The 14456-nt window shown below is 41.0% G+C and overlaps 1 long non-coding RNA gene across 13 annotated transcripts in view; it reads right to left on the reverse strand.

Annotated features, from left to right (window-relative positions):
• Nucleotides 1-3714: 3714 nt before the first annotated feature.
• The window catches only part of LOC138743442 (uncharacterized), a 284588-nt gene continuing 273846 nt past the window's right edge, over nucleotides 3715-14456 (reverse strand). For 12 of the 13 annotated variants that reach the window (XR_011344885.1, XR_011344893.1, XR_011344886.1 and 9 more), the window contains 2 exons: nucleotides 8533-8642; nucleotides 3715-4077 (listed from right to left, as the gene is read on the reverse strand). This is a non-coding gene — a long non-coding RNA (uncharacterized lncRNA). Of the gene's footprint in view, nucleotides 4078-8532; nucleotides 8643-12089; nucleotides 12232-14456 lie in introns of all 13 variants that reach the window. The other variant, XR_011344892.1, reaches the window with a different exon arrangement.

Below are 14456 nucleotides of genomic sequence, written 5' to 3' on the forward strand. Positions count from 1 at the left end.
GTGCTTTTGATGAGTAACTCTCTGTGTAATTAATTGCTGGAAATGTTGCATTTCTTCAAAATGGTGTTTGACTTCTTCTTTTACTTTGCTGCAGAGCTTTCACCTCCTGGATTCTAGATTGTTGAGAAAGATCATAGGAGACTAAAAGAAACGGTCACTCAAGTCATTTAGATATCTTCTTAAAGCTGTTTATTGGGTCTCCATTATCTTTCCCACAAAAATGGGGTGGGGGGGAGGGGGAGCAGAGGGGTGAACTTACTTTTAATGTTATAATTATCTTAGCCAAAACCTGTAGAAACAGGTCTCAGAGCAATTAACATTATTTACTCATTAATTTAAATTCAATAAAGACTACCTGCCTGGTGTCAGTCTTTGTGCTATCACGATTTTTTATGAATGCCTAAAAATCGGGAATCTGAGGATCAGACAGAATGAACATCCCTGAACACACCCCAGCAACCATTCCTGCACTAGAATGGGTAACAGTGAACATTACTACTGTCAGCTAAGCTCTGTATTAGAGAGGCACAACAGCTACAGATGCTGAAATCTTGTGAACAAAAGAATGTTCTAAGGACTCAGGGTGCCAGGCAGCGTCTATGTGGAGGAATGGTAAATATTTAGCATCAGTATTTTGACCAAGACCCCTACGCAAGATTCGTGGAACCAGCCCTGGGAAAGTGAGTATGGCTGTTAGAAGTAACAATGCTGTAATTGAGCAGAGATATGGGACATGAGTTATGGCATGGAAGGTCCAAAGTATCTGGACACTCTTTCTCCTATTATTTTAATGGAAATTTAGAGAAAGCAATCATTTTGCAGGGCCTCTTGTGAAAGGCATAAAAATAAATGATCAGCTAACAGCTTAGAGCTTGGACACAGAAATCCTACCCTTAGTTATAAGGTAATAAAAACTTTTGTTCTCCCTCCAGTCATGAGAGCTTTTATTCATGCGATACAAACAACCCAATCACCCTTATTGGAAATCACAACAATTTAGATTTAAGTTTAGAAATATAGCACATTATCAGCCCACATGTCTGCAACCTACAACCCCCAGTATGTTTCGAACTGTGGGAGGAAACTGGAGCACCCACACAGACACGAGGAGAACGTACAAACTCCTTATAAACAGCGTTATAAACTGTTCTGCCCCAATGAAATATTATTTAATTGAGTGGCAATTAAACCCATAATATAACCTCAATTTTTGAGGATAACCAACCCATAAATCAAAAACAATTTAATTGGATTATCTTGCAGTTACACAGTTTGAGTACCAGTTTTCAGATGCAGCAGGTAAGCAAGAAAGCCAACGGGATGTTGGCCTTCATTGGTGGACGGAATGAATTTAAGAACAAGAAGGTTGTTTTGCAGCTGTACTGGGTACTGGTGAGGACACACCTGAGGTACTGCTTGTATTTGTGATTTCCTTATTTGAGAAAGGATATGCAGTAAAAACCCCTGGTATCTGGCTCATATGGGGATTGGCAGATGCCAGATAAATGAATTTTCCAGATGCTTGAGATTGCATGTTGCACGATTGGCCAACTAATGGCGAGGCACATCAATTTTAAACGTGTTTTTTTTTTAACCTATTTATTTTCTGCATTTATTTTTGCCAGTTGCTGGAATTACCCTTAGCTTTGGAGGCAATTCAGAGGAGGTTCACCAGGTTGATTCCAGAAATGAAGGGGTTAGCTTATGAGGAGAGATTGAGTATTTGGAAGTATACTCAGTGGAGTTTGGAAGAATGAAGAGGGATCTTATATCATGAAAATTAGAGATAAACTAGAAGCAGGGAGGTTGTTTTCACTGGTACATGAAACTAGAACTAGAGGACATAGCCTCAAGATTCAGGGAAGTCAATTTAAAGCCCTTTCACACTTGCCAGTGTTACCGAGTTCTGTGTTGTGTATTGGCCTATGTGTTGTGTGATTTTTATGTTTAAAAAGTGACCGTTTGCCTTTCAGAGCCAAAGTGAAGGTGGACTGCTGAGAGAGTGGGAGACGGACTGATCATGTGCAGAAAATGATCTAAAAATTATTGGACTTGGACGATAAACCACCACTGGGTGGTGTTGTGGAGTGGAAGGAGGGCAGAGAAGGAGTCATGGTCTGGAGGACAGTTTAGAATGTTGGGATTTAAAAAAGGATGAACATTCCGAAGGCAGCCAGAAGGATCCGGACCAAGCTGTTGTTCCTCATTCTGCAAGCAACACAAGACAACTTTGAATTTTGTGCTCTCTCTCTCTCTCTCTCTCTCTCTCTCAAAGATCTTTTGGCTTCAGTTTACCAAACAAACTCAATTTTGTTTGTTTTGTGTCTAAGTTTTTCTGTGGGCTGGTTGGAAATATAACTTAGACTTTGATTACGCATGTTATATTTAGGCTGGGGAATTTATTAGTTTTACACTGTTATAGGAATTTGCATAGTAACCAGTGGGCATTGTTATAAAAGGCGGGGATTTTGAATTAAAGTTTGAAGGTGATTTTTTTGTTAATAAAGTAATTGTTCATCTTTACCCCTGTCTGATATGACTCCTTTGTCGTTGCTGGTTTGATCTTGTAACACCAGTGATTCCAGGAATCAAATACCAATCGGCCTTAAAAGTAGCAAGTGTGAAAGCAAAATCTGACATAATCTCACATGGGGATTGACAGTCTTGACCTCTAGTACAATCCCCGGCATCTACAGACACCAGGGTTGAGATCAGGCAAGTGTGAAATGGGCAATCACTTTTCTCTTTTGCATGCTGTGTCATGCAGGCACTTACAATTAAAGGTAGAACAGACCAAACACCAGTGATAGAGCCTTGCAAGTGTGAAAGCATTCAGTGTCCAAGTTAGGAGTGGTCTAATGTGAAAGGCCAAACCCCCATTCCTATCCTGGGACACTGAACAGCTGATTTAGTGGGATGCAAGTGTGAAAGGGGCTTATGACAGAGAGAAGGAGGAACTGCTTCTCACGGAGTGTAATGAATCTCTGGAATTCTCTGCCCAAGGAAGCAGTTGAACGTGCCTCATGGAATGTATTTAAGACACAGATTAGTATATTTTTGAAGAATACTGGGAATTAAGGATTACAGAGAAGAGATAGGTAAGTGGAGCTGAGTTCACAGCCAGATCAGCAATGATCTTATTGAATGGCAGAGCAGGCTCGACGGGACAGGTGGCCTCCTTCTGCTCCTGCTTCTATTTCTTATGTAAAATTGGTCTCTTTTCATCTCATCCAGAAGGACAAGAAAAATGCAAATAGCAACAATGATCTATTTGTCTAAAGCATGTGCAACTTTCAGGAAATTTATCACTTGCACGTTGCTTGATTTAACTTGGTTACAAATAACAGAATGGACATGTTTTATGTAACTTTGATAAAAATATTTGTGTTTTTTTTCTTCTCAGGGAGTGACATCCACACATTCTACCTTATTTACAGACACTTTAGGAGTTGGTCCCCCCACATGCAGTTAGACTCCATTGTTAACTCATAGACCTGAGCACCATGCTTCCTTTAGCTATCGCTACAATCCAATAGCAAAATGTTGGAAACTACACTTTTAGCAGCGTGTGAAACCTGGATTATTTACTCTGGGGCCTGCAGACAGCTGGGGTGACAGATCTCTCTGAATTTGACAGCATACTTCAATATGAAAACACCCATGATACGACACCGGCATGACGTGGTGACTTCTGAGTGACGCACTCATAATTCATTTGTGTCTGGAGAGTTCATGATTTATGACATTTAACATTAACTTTCAGCAGTGGATATAAAACAGGGCAGTAGATTGGGTGGATGTTATATATTGTGCCTGAAAGGGTTATCGTAGCCATTCAACATAATCGGAGTTATGCAACTTCACAAATGGTTTAACACCTGGCTTATCCACCAATTCCTGAACCTGCTGTCACCCTCAATGGAGTGTTCCAATGAGTGCCTGGAATCTTTCATGGTTTCTGAGATAAGGTGATAATCAAATTAAATTGATTACATGTCACAATGAATGCTCATGAAAAGCCCACTCCGTGTGGACTTTACGAGAGAAGAGTTGGTGGATACATGTATGCCAAATGATCTGAAAGAGAGAAAAATGAGGTTAATAATGAGAACAGCATATGCACAGGCACACCACAAAGCTGCCCTACTTCATAAGCCACTGTAATTTACTTTCACAAAGCTCAGGTTGGCTTCCAGCTTTAGGTCAAGACCATCCATATATTCAGTCACCTGGCAATGAAGCTGAAGGAAGGCCCATTCATTGCTTAAAAAAATCCATAGTATTGGTTGGACGGGCAGTACAGAAGCTCCTGCTTCAAAATTCAATTCAACCTTTACCTCAGGTACTTCCTGTGTGAAGTTTGCAGATCCTTCCTGTAACTGTGTGAGTTTCCCCCATGCGCTATTTCTTCTATGAGACAGCCATCCTCATCTCTTTTTTCAGCTACGGTCTCCAGGACTCTGCTCAAATTTTATGGGCCGCCTTCCCTGTGAAGCAGTCAGGTTTTTGATTCTTCTGCACTTCTACTGATCACATAAAAGAAAATTATGTTTCTTGAGGTGAAAAAAAAGTGAGACTGTAGCTCCCAGAGGTGGAGGAGTCAGTGAGAATGGCCACTGTAAATTATAGTTGGAAGATCGTGGTAGTCTGAGAGAGAATAGATTTCAGAAAAATCCATTATCCAAAATAAAAACAAAAAAAAACAGCATGAAAACAACATTTTAAAAATGGAGGAAATATTGAAGGTTGACAATATCTGTAGAAAGAAAAACAGTAAAAATTTCAAGTTAAGAACTTTCATTGAATGAAGATAGGGAGAATCCAGTCATTCCAGTCCTCGTCTCTCAGTTTCTGCAGGATAGACATTCCATGATGACCACTGCCTGATTGCCTTGCTGTCAAAGGTGTTGGTCTGGAAAAAGTTTTCCACTGAAGATAGGTGGTATGACAATGTTTAGCTGATTGGGATAAACAAGTTTGCTTTAAGTTTCAGAGAGCATGGGGGTTTGTTGGGTAGGACTAAGAGTATACCTCTGATATAGGTGAGGTCAGGATTGCTGTGGGGATAAGCTATTGCTGAAAACATCTAGTTGAATAATTAATAAGGGCAGGGAAAACAAAGGGAGATATAAATGTTGAGAAATGCAGATCAAATTTCAGCCATCATCACTGGAACAATACCTTATCTAATGGTTTTTCGTACCGCCTATCTCTTCACTTAGCACAACTCTGTCCTTTTACCTTCTTTCCTCCTTTATATATGTAACATCACCCCTACCTCTTGCATTGATAAAGTCCAGTCCCAAACAAACCCAAGTATTTCTAACCATGGATACTGTCTGCCTCCAGCAATTTTGTTGTCTGCTCAAACCCACATCTCCATCTGGATGTGCTGCTATCTTTGGGATTTGCAATGGCACTGATTTATCGCAGCTTACAAATACAGAATGCACTCACTCATTTCTTTCAGCACACCATGATGTAGACTTTCTTTTATTATTCACGGGACATTGCATTCTTCAACTCCCCAAACACCACCCAGCGCAACTCTTCTGATTTTCTCACTGGCTACACAAGGAGGTGATTGATTGGGAATGTCCCACTATGTAATGATCTGGATGGCTGACAGTTCTGCCCGACCTTGTACAATAGTGCAGGACAGGTGATGCATGGAGTGACTGGCAAGGGGGCAACTTGTCCTCTGACTCTGGTTCCACTGCAGTACACAGAACGTTAATATACTCCGGTTTCAACCTGTTGATGGAAACCGTGTCACCTTTTCCATTTCAGTCGATCACAAAAGTCTCCGGGTGGCATCGTAAGACCTGAAAACAGGCCGAAGTGGTTTGCGAACAGCATCATGCTGGAGGAACCCACGAGTATAGTGTTGCAAATCATTTGGCACATAGACTGCAGGTGACACCTGCCGCGTAGGAGTAGGTTGGAGTAATCTCACGTTTTCCTGAAGATGATCAATATAACTAGCCAGTTCGTAGAGCGTTGTGCTTGGACTTGGATTCACAAACCCGCCTGGCAAGGTTAACCTAGTGCCATATACCAGCTCTGTCAATGAACATCCAAGATCTGCCTTAACAGCAGTACACACTCCAAGGAGAACCATGGTGGTACATTATTAATAAAAGTGCGGGGGGGGGGGGTGGAATCTTTAGTTTGATCTCCCCTGACTGCTCCTCATCACTCTCCATTTTAAATTAGAAGGTACCGTGAACTCATGGGGTCGCCACTTGCAACAGCACTGATATACCACAAGTTACAAACAAATAAAGAATACCCTCACTCATTTCTTTCACCACACCATGCAGTCGACTTACCTTTATTATTCACTTGACACAATATTGCATTTTTCAACTCCCCAAACACCACCCAGCTAAACTCCTCTGACACTCTCATTGGCTCACTGCCACACGATGATCCTGACACTCTCGCTCTCCTTCTCCTGCATCTGAGTTCATCACCCGTAAACTGACGTGACCATGACAGATTCAAGGTGAAACTCAATAATTTCAGGTTACTTGCTTTTTCCATATAAAAAGATTTATTATACTCATTTTTCTCCTGTTTTTACTGAAAGTAAACCAATCAACAGGTCACAGAGTTGGTACCAAGTCTATGCCTAGTTAGTTGTCAGTGGTCATAGCAAGGTTGGATTTACTTTGGGAAGGAAAATAATTAGCAAAGTTTAATTTCAAATTTCAAGTGTACTTTTGTGGGAAAATATATGTCTTTTGGCATCAGACTCAGACATCAGGTAACCTTCAGATCCCTACCATGTAGATTCACTCATGAATAACAAATGCTTGATTCAGTAGAGAAGCCAAAATTGATGGTATTTGTAATAGAACTTCCTAGCACCTTCAGGAGAACAAACTTCAAGGCAAGTTAATCATGAGTGCTATTTGATATTTCAAAGTTACAAGTTTTAAGTCACTGTAAGTTTCACATGACATTTTAAATTCTAAAAGAAACAGGATCTTATCCGCAATAATTTCATGTTTCGGTAGATGCAACATTTTCTTTCTTTGGCTTGGCTTCGCGGACGAAGATTTATGGAGGGGTACGTCCATGTCTGCTGCAGGCTCCTTGGTGACTGACAAGTCCGATGCAGGACAGGCAGGCACGGTTGCAGCGGTTGCAAGGGAAAATTGGTTGGTTGGGGTTGGGTGTTGGGTTTTTCCTCCTTTGTCTTTTGTCAGTGAGGTGGGCTCTGCGGTCTTCTTCAAAGGAGGTTGCAGCCTGCCGAACTGTGAGGCACCAAGATGCACAGTTGGAGGCAATATCAGCCCACTGGAGGTGGTCAATGTGGCAGGCACCAAGAGGTTTCTTTAAGCAGTCCTTGGACCTCTTCTTTGGTGCACCTCTGTCTCGGTGGCCAGTGGAGAGCTCGCCATAGAACACGATCTTGGGAAGGCGATGGTCCTCCATTCTGGAGATGTGACCTACCCAGTGCAGTTGGATCTTCAGCAGCGTGGATTCGATGCTTGCGGATTCTGCCAGCTCAAGTACTTCAATGTTGGTGATGAAGTCATTCCAATGAATGCTGAGGATGGAGCGGAGACAGTACTGATGGAAGCGTCCTAGGAGCCGTAGGTGATGCCGGTAGAGGACCCATGATTCAGAGCCGAACAGGAGCATGGGTATGACAACGGCTCTGTACACGCTGATCTTTGTGTGTTTCTTCAGGTGATTGTTTTTCCAGACTTGTTTGTGTAGTCTTCCAAAGGCGCTATTTGCCTTGGCGAGTCTGTTGTCTATCTCTTTGTCGATCCTTGAATCAGATGAAATGGTGCAGCCGAGGTAGGTAAACTGGTTGACTGTTTTGAGTTCTGTGTGCCTGATGGAGATGTGGGGGAGGGGGGGGGGGCTGGTAGTCATGATGGGGAGCTGGCTGATAGAGGACCTCAGTTTTCTTCAGGTTGACTTCCAGGCCAAACATTTTGGCAGTTTCCGCAAAACAGGACATCATGCGCTGGAGAGCTGGCTCTGAATGGGCAACTAAAGCAGCATCATCTGCAAAGAGTAGTTCACGGACAAGTTGCTCTTGTGTCTTGGTGTGAGCTTGCAACATAATGCAACATAATTCATTGCCAAATGCCTTAGGTTCAAACCCAAATCCCAGAAATTGTTTCTGCCATGTTGTAGTTTTACTATTGTGATGCAAGGCACAGTTGTGCAATGAGTCAATACTCTTGGATAAACAGCACTTAATTAGAGTTTATATTTACTTGCAAAATGGAAGAATGAAGATTTTTAAGTTGTGCCACATAAAGTAGATAATCTATGGAAACAACATGTCTCGATCTCCAATTGGTAATTTGCAAGAGCCTTCCTTTTACACCTAATGTATTCCATTTGCAAACTAAATTCAAACATATTTTAATTCAAACATATTACTAAGATGAACATTGTCAGTTTGCTCTTTATTACTATTTTTTTAAGATTATGGCTTTAACATAAGTACAGTTCATATAGTAAACATAAAGTGAAAGTAAGCTAGTGCAGAATGTACAATACCTGACAGCCGGAATATGCCTGAGTTTGTCTGATCTCGGAAGCTAAGCAGGCTTGGGACTGGCCAGTACTCCGAGGGGAGACCATCGAGGAACATCAGGTGCTGTAGGTTTCTGTGAGGGACATTGGACAAAATGATGACTGTCTATCTGCCTTATGGTAGACAAAAGTTAACGAATTTCATGTATGTTACATTCTTAATATAGGATTACATGACAACAATGGAACCTTTACCTTTACAATGTATCAGTGACAAGTAAGTAGCCAAAGCTATGATTGCAGTATGACTGGTAAGAAGTTGCATGACCATACCACAAAGAAGATTAAGAAGGTTTTATCCCAAACAATTCCCTTAACACTGGAATAATATAATTCAATTCTGTGCAGAAATTAGAGGAAATAATTCTGTCGGTAGCAGATAAAACAGTTGTGATCTGCTGCCCATAAATAAACATCTACCATCAGAGCCCAGTTTATTTTCTTTTCTTGACCCAAATGAAAAATTTTGAAGTTAAATATCATCCTTCTACACCAATACATAAATATAGAACAATTATCTGCCAGTAATGATAGAAACTCAACTTGTGATTTACTCAAGAAGCAGAAAAGGTTTCTTCAGCTGAACAGCAAAACCTGTACATGTTATATTTAATTAAAAAAAAGCAAAAACTGTACAGAACAAATGAGGAGGCCCCTAACATGTTCCAATAATATATGCATCCCAACTCCAACTTCCTGTCAACATGAATATTCTTACCAATAAAAACCTACATTCTTTCTCTTCAAATTTTCAAATAATCTCTCCTTAAATTATTTTGGGAGTGCGTCCTAATTTTCCATTACTCTTCCTGTCAGACATGTTTCCTCTCCTTGTCCCTGAACAGGCTTCTTTGATTGTAAGGTTGCTGCTTTCGTTCTGGGGTTCTCACCTAAGGAAGTACTTGCAGTCTAATTAATTAGTTAATTTAATCATCATAAATTACTCTATTGGGTCACTCCTTTGCTGAACAAATCAGAAATATGGTCTCCAGCCTCTTTTTTTTCCTAATGTTTACTTCAACCATTTTAGCCTTGGACTTATTCCAATTATGACTTTAGCACTGGAATTATTTTAATAAATCTATGCCCAGCTTTCTATGTTCAGTACAGTAAAACCCACGTTATCATAAATTTAAATGGCTCCCTCTGAGATTACGGCCCATATTGGAATTCAATGCAATGAATCATGTGACCTTTGACCAGCCCTCTCACTGACACGTGGTGCATTGCGCAATAATTAGAGCTGTTGCCTCAGCCTGCAGCCTCAAGTAACCAACAAAAAAAAAATCACGGAAAATAAATAAGGAAGTTTAAAATTGACACACCTTGCTGTTAGTTTACCAATCCACTCAAAGCACAATCTCAAGCAACCAGAAAATTAAATTATCCGGTTTCTAACAATCCTCATAGGTTCTAATACCAGGAATTTTAATGCATATACTTAAGTTTGTGGATGAACAGAGGGACCTTGGGGTTCAAATCCATACACCCCTCAAGGTCGCTGCACAGGTTGATAGGAGAGTTAAGAAGCCCTATGGGGATGCTGGGCTTCATTAATGTGGGAATTGAATTCAGGAGTAGAGAGATCATGTTGCAACTCTACAAATCTTTGGTTCTGGTCACCTCATTATAGGAAGGATGTGGAAGCTATGGATAGGGTGTAGAGAAGATTTACCATGATGTTGCCTGGATTGGGTAACAAGTCTCATAAGGCAAGGTTAGCAGAGTTGGGATTTTTCACTTTGGAGCGTTGTCAGGATAAGAGGAGACCTCTATCGAGATTATGGAAGCATAGATAGGGTGGAGAGCCAACACCTGTTTCCTAGGGCAGGATCAGCCAACACCAGAGGACATAAGTACAAAGTTAAGGGAGGGAAATTTAGAGGAGACATCAGGGGTGTTTTTTACACAGAGAGGTGTGGCTGCCTGAAATGCCTTGCCAGGGATGGTGGTAAAAGCTGGGGGAATTTAAGTAACTCTTAGACAAATACATGGATGAAAGAAAAGTAGAGGGATATGGGGTAGGGAGACTTTAGTACTTTTTTTTAGCAAGAGATGCATGGGTCGGCACAACCGAGGGCTGAAGGGCCTATACTGTGCTCTATTGTTCTATGTTCTATATCTGTGCATGGTATTTGAGCTAATGAAGCAAGTTCCATTTGGGAAGCCCTGATCTAGGATATGATATATTCAAATAATTTGGGAGAGGACAAGGTTAGGGATGGGACAGACAGATGAATGAAATACTTTAGTTAAGAGGTTCAACAATAGTGGTAGTTTCTCAGGGAAGAGAATCAAAGAATTGTGAACACAGCTCTGGCCATCTCCCCTCCATCGACTTCATCTATACCTCCTCCTACCTCGCGAAAGCTGCTAATTTATTAAAGGATCCATCCCCTCTTTGTTGAACAGAAGAGGCTTGAGTTTAGAAACACGGACCTCCAGATTCAAGGACAGTTTCTTTCTTACTCTTATCAAACTTTTGATTGGACTGCTCCTTGATAAAAAGTGATGCCCTGCAATGTTTAACTGTACTTTTCTCTAAATCCTACACTTTGTCCCACTTCTGACTGTAAAGTGTGAGTCGATTTGCCTGACCAGCACTCAAAACAAATCTATTCACTATATCTTTGCATGACAATCAGCAATTGAATCTAATACCAGAAGATGAGCAGTCATTTACAGCTCAATCGTGAACCCATTACATTTTTTTTTTGTAGTTCAAATTAATTTTAATGAAACAGCAATTAGTTAAAATTTAACCCTAACATTTGTTGTTGGCCCATAAGGGCCAAGGAGAGCAGTTTAGATTACTTTGAATTGTTTGGCAAATCATTCGAGTTATTAGCCATTTTATTCTCTGTCAGTCCTCTGCTGTTCACTGTTTTGTGTTCCTATCTGTTCACCTCAGTATGAAGGAGGGCTGCCACTGGCTTCATTGATAAGTCTGACTTTCCATCTCTGGGACCATTCCCACTGCAGAGTTACAGAGTGCAAACGTGGAAGTTGAAGATGGGCCAAACATCAGAGGGTAAATTTAAATGGCTCCCTCTGAGATTACGGCCCATATTGGAATTCAATGCAATGAATCATGTGACCTTTGACCAGCCCCCTCACTGACACGTGGCGCATTGCGCAGTAATTAGAGCTGTTGCCTCATAGCTCAGGTTTGATTTTAATTTCTGGTGCTATCTGCACATTTGCGCAGAGGGTGGATTTCCTCCAGGTGCTCTGGTTTCCTCTCAAGGATGTGCAAGTCAGTCGAGTCATTGGTAAAATGCTCCTATTGTGTAGAATCTAGGCAGAGTTGTGAATGTGGAGACAATAAAAAGGTAGGATTATTGTAATGGGTGCTTAATAATCGACGCCAGCCTGGTGGGCTTTTTCTGTGCTGAATAACTTTGTTTCATGATCATATAACTTTGCCATCAAACTATGGTTCCCATTAACCCATGAAGCCAGAGGTTGGAAATTAAAATGTATTAATAATAAAGATAATTGTTGACAAGAGGATGCATTACCTTTATAAATAACAGTTGCCTTATAATTGGTACACTCTCACAGAGTTTCTACATCAAGGGCTCATTAATGGTGCCTTCAAGCAGTGATTGTTTTTTGATGGAATAAGATTTATAACACATCCCAGAACTCCACCCAGTTTATCTACAAGAAACAGAAAGGAGATTATAAAGAAGAAAATAGCATCTGCAGTCTTTTGTGTCTCCAAGGAGAAGAAAAATATAGGATGGAGTTTAACACACAACAGGTTTTTGGTGGAAGCAGGCCGAGTGAACTGATTTCCCAACCAATTGAAGCCACGGGAGGCTGAGGTAATCAGATTCTGGGTTAGTGGATAATGGGAGAGTGTTGGGAGGATGTTATGGATAATATTAGAGAGTTGAAAATATGGTAGAGTTTAAGGCAAAGATTGCTGAATTTTTCTTTGAACAATCCTCTGCCAGTTCCTTAAAAAAAGTCTTTGAATGGCCCATTATTCCTTTCTCTCTGACCAGAAATCCAGTGAATCTCGATTATAACTGTATCAGGAAACACAAATTTGAATGTGTAGATCCCAGATGTCTCATCAAGTATTTGAATACTGCAAATACATTGAGATTACTTGTTTATCTGAAAACAGGCTGTATGAACTTGAATGGAAATCAAAACATAACAAGAATTCTGAAAATCCAAGGCAAAAGCAAAAACTGTTGAGTGTTTTAATGAAGGTATGCCAGCTGAAATATTAATTTGCTAGAATGTTCCAGCATGCTGGTTTAGTCATCAAAATATCCAGCACTCACTTCTAACACTATTAAATGTAGTGAAAAGATTGGAATGAATTGGGTCTCTATCATTGCACCAATAGACTCAGGTTTTCACCAAATCCCAATTAATACGCACAACAAGGGGTGCAAAGGAAAGCAGTATGGTTTGCAAACCTAGCATTGCACCAGAACTACCTCTGAAAACTCCAAAAAATATAAAGCAATGGAATAGGAAGTAGGTTTAAATTAGAGATGAGGAATATTCTGCCCACTTCTTGGTGTCTTTGCACCTATCAATGACAAGCCTTCCCAGAGTGCAGTGCATGTATCTGTATCCATGACTTCTCCCACCAAGAGTATCTGGCCTGATGGATGCCCTTGGGACCCTGCAGTTCACTCCAACCCTTTGCAAGCATTGTCCCATAACCATGTCCCTTGTCCCTCCTGCGCGCCGTCACTGTGTCGTCTATCACTATCGTAGCATCATTCTCCAGGCAGTGCAAGAATGCTGTTTGCATTATGGTGTACCATGTGAAGGGATGATTGCCAAGGTCACTTTTGCAGCTGTGCTAAATGTCAGCAGTTGGAACACTTGGAACTGTTGAAACTGACCAAGTGAAGCTTTTCATAAAAGTAACTGGTGTTATTCTTCCAGGGCTCTTAGGGTGTGGTCTAAGGAGGAAATAAGCAGAGTGACTTTTGACTTTTTTGCATGTAGAACTTTGAAAAGCAATCTCATTGGACAATTGAGAAAAAAAAATGAATACTATTTTGTACTTGTACTGTATATTTACCACTGCACTATAATTTTTAATTAATATAATTTTTAATTTGCAGGTACATTGGAGTACTTTTTTTTTTCTTGGAGCTGTCTGAGGGCAAAGACCATGTCAGTGGTTCCTCTGTTTGCGCGAAAGCCGCACTGTGATTCTGGGAGAATATTCTCAGCGACACTAGGTATTATTCTATTTAGTAGAATCCTAGCGAAGATTTTGCCTGCAATGGAGAGCAACGTGATTCCCCTGTAGTTTGAGCAGTCTGATTTCTCGCCTTTGTTTTTGTACAGGGTGATGATGGTGGCATCACGAAGATCCTGAGGCAGTTTACCTTGGTCCCAACAAAGCTTGAAAAACTCATGCAGTTTGGCATGCAGAGTTTTGCCGCCAGCCTTCCAGACTTCTGGGGGGATTCCATCCATACCTGCTGCTTTGCCACTTTTCAGTTGTTCGATTGCCTTATATGTCTTTGCCCTCAGACAGCTCCAAGAAAAGTGCAGAGAACAAAACAAAGGACTCTACATCACCTTTGTTGACCTCACCAAAGCCTTCGACACCGTGAGCAGGAAAGGGCTTTGGCAAATACTAGAGCGCATCGGATGTCCCCCAAAGTTCCACAACATGATTATCCAACTGCACGAAAACCAACAAGGTCGGGTCAGATACAGCAATGAGCTCTCTGAACCCTTCTCCATTAACAATGGCGTGAAGCAAGGCTGTGTTCTCGCACCAACCCTCTTTTCAATCTTCTTCAGCATGATGCTGAACCAAGCCATGAAAGACCCCAACAATGAAGACGCTGTTTACATCCGGTACCGCACGGATGGCAGTCTCTTCAATCTGAGGT

The sequence above is a fragment of the Narcine bancroftii genome, chromosome 9 (assembly GCF_036971445.1).
Source record: "Narcine bancroftii isolate sNarBan1 chromosome 9, sNarBan1.hap1, whole genome shotgun sequence".
NCBI classification, from domain to species: Eukaryota; Metazoa; Chordata; class Chondrichthyes; order Torpediniformes; family Narcinidae; genus Narcine; species Narcine bancroftii.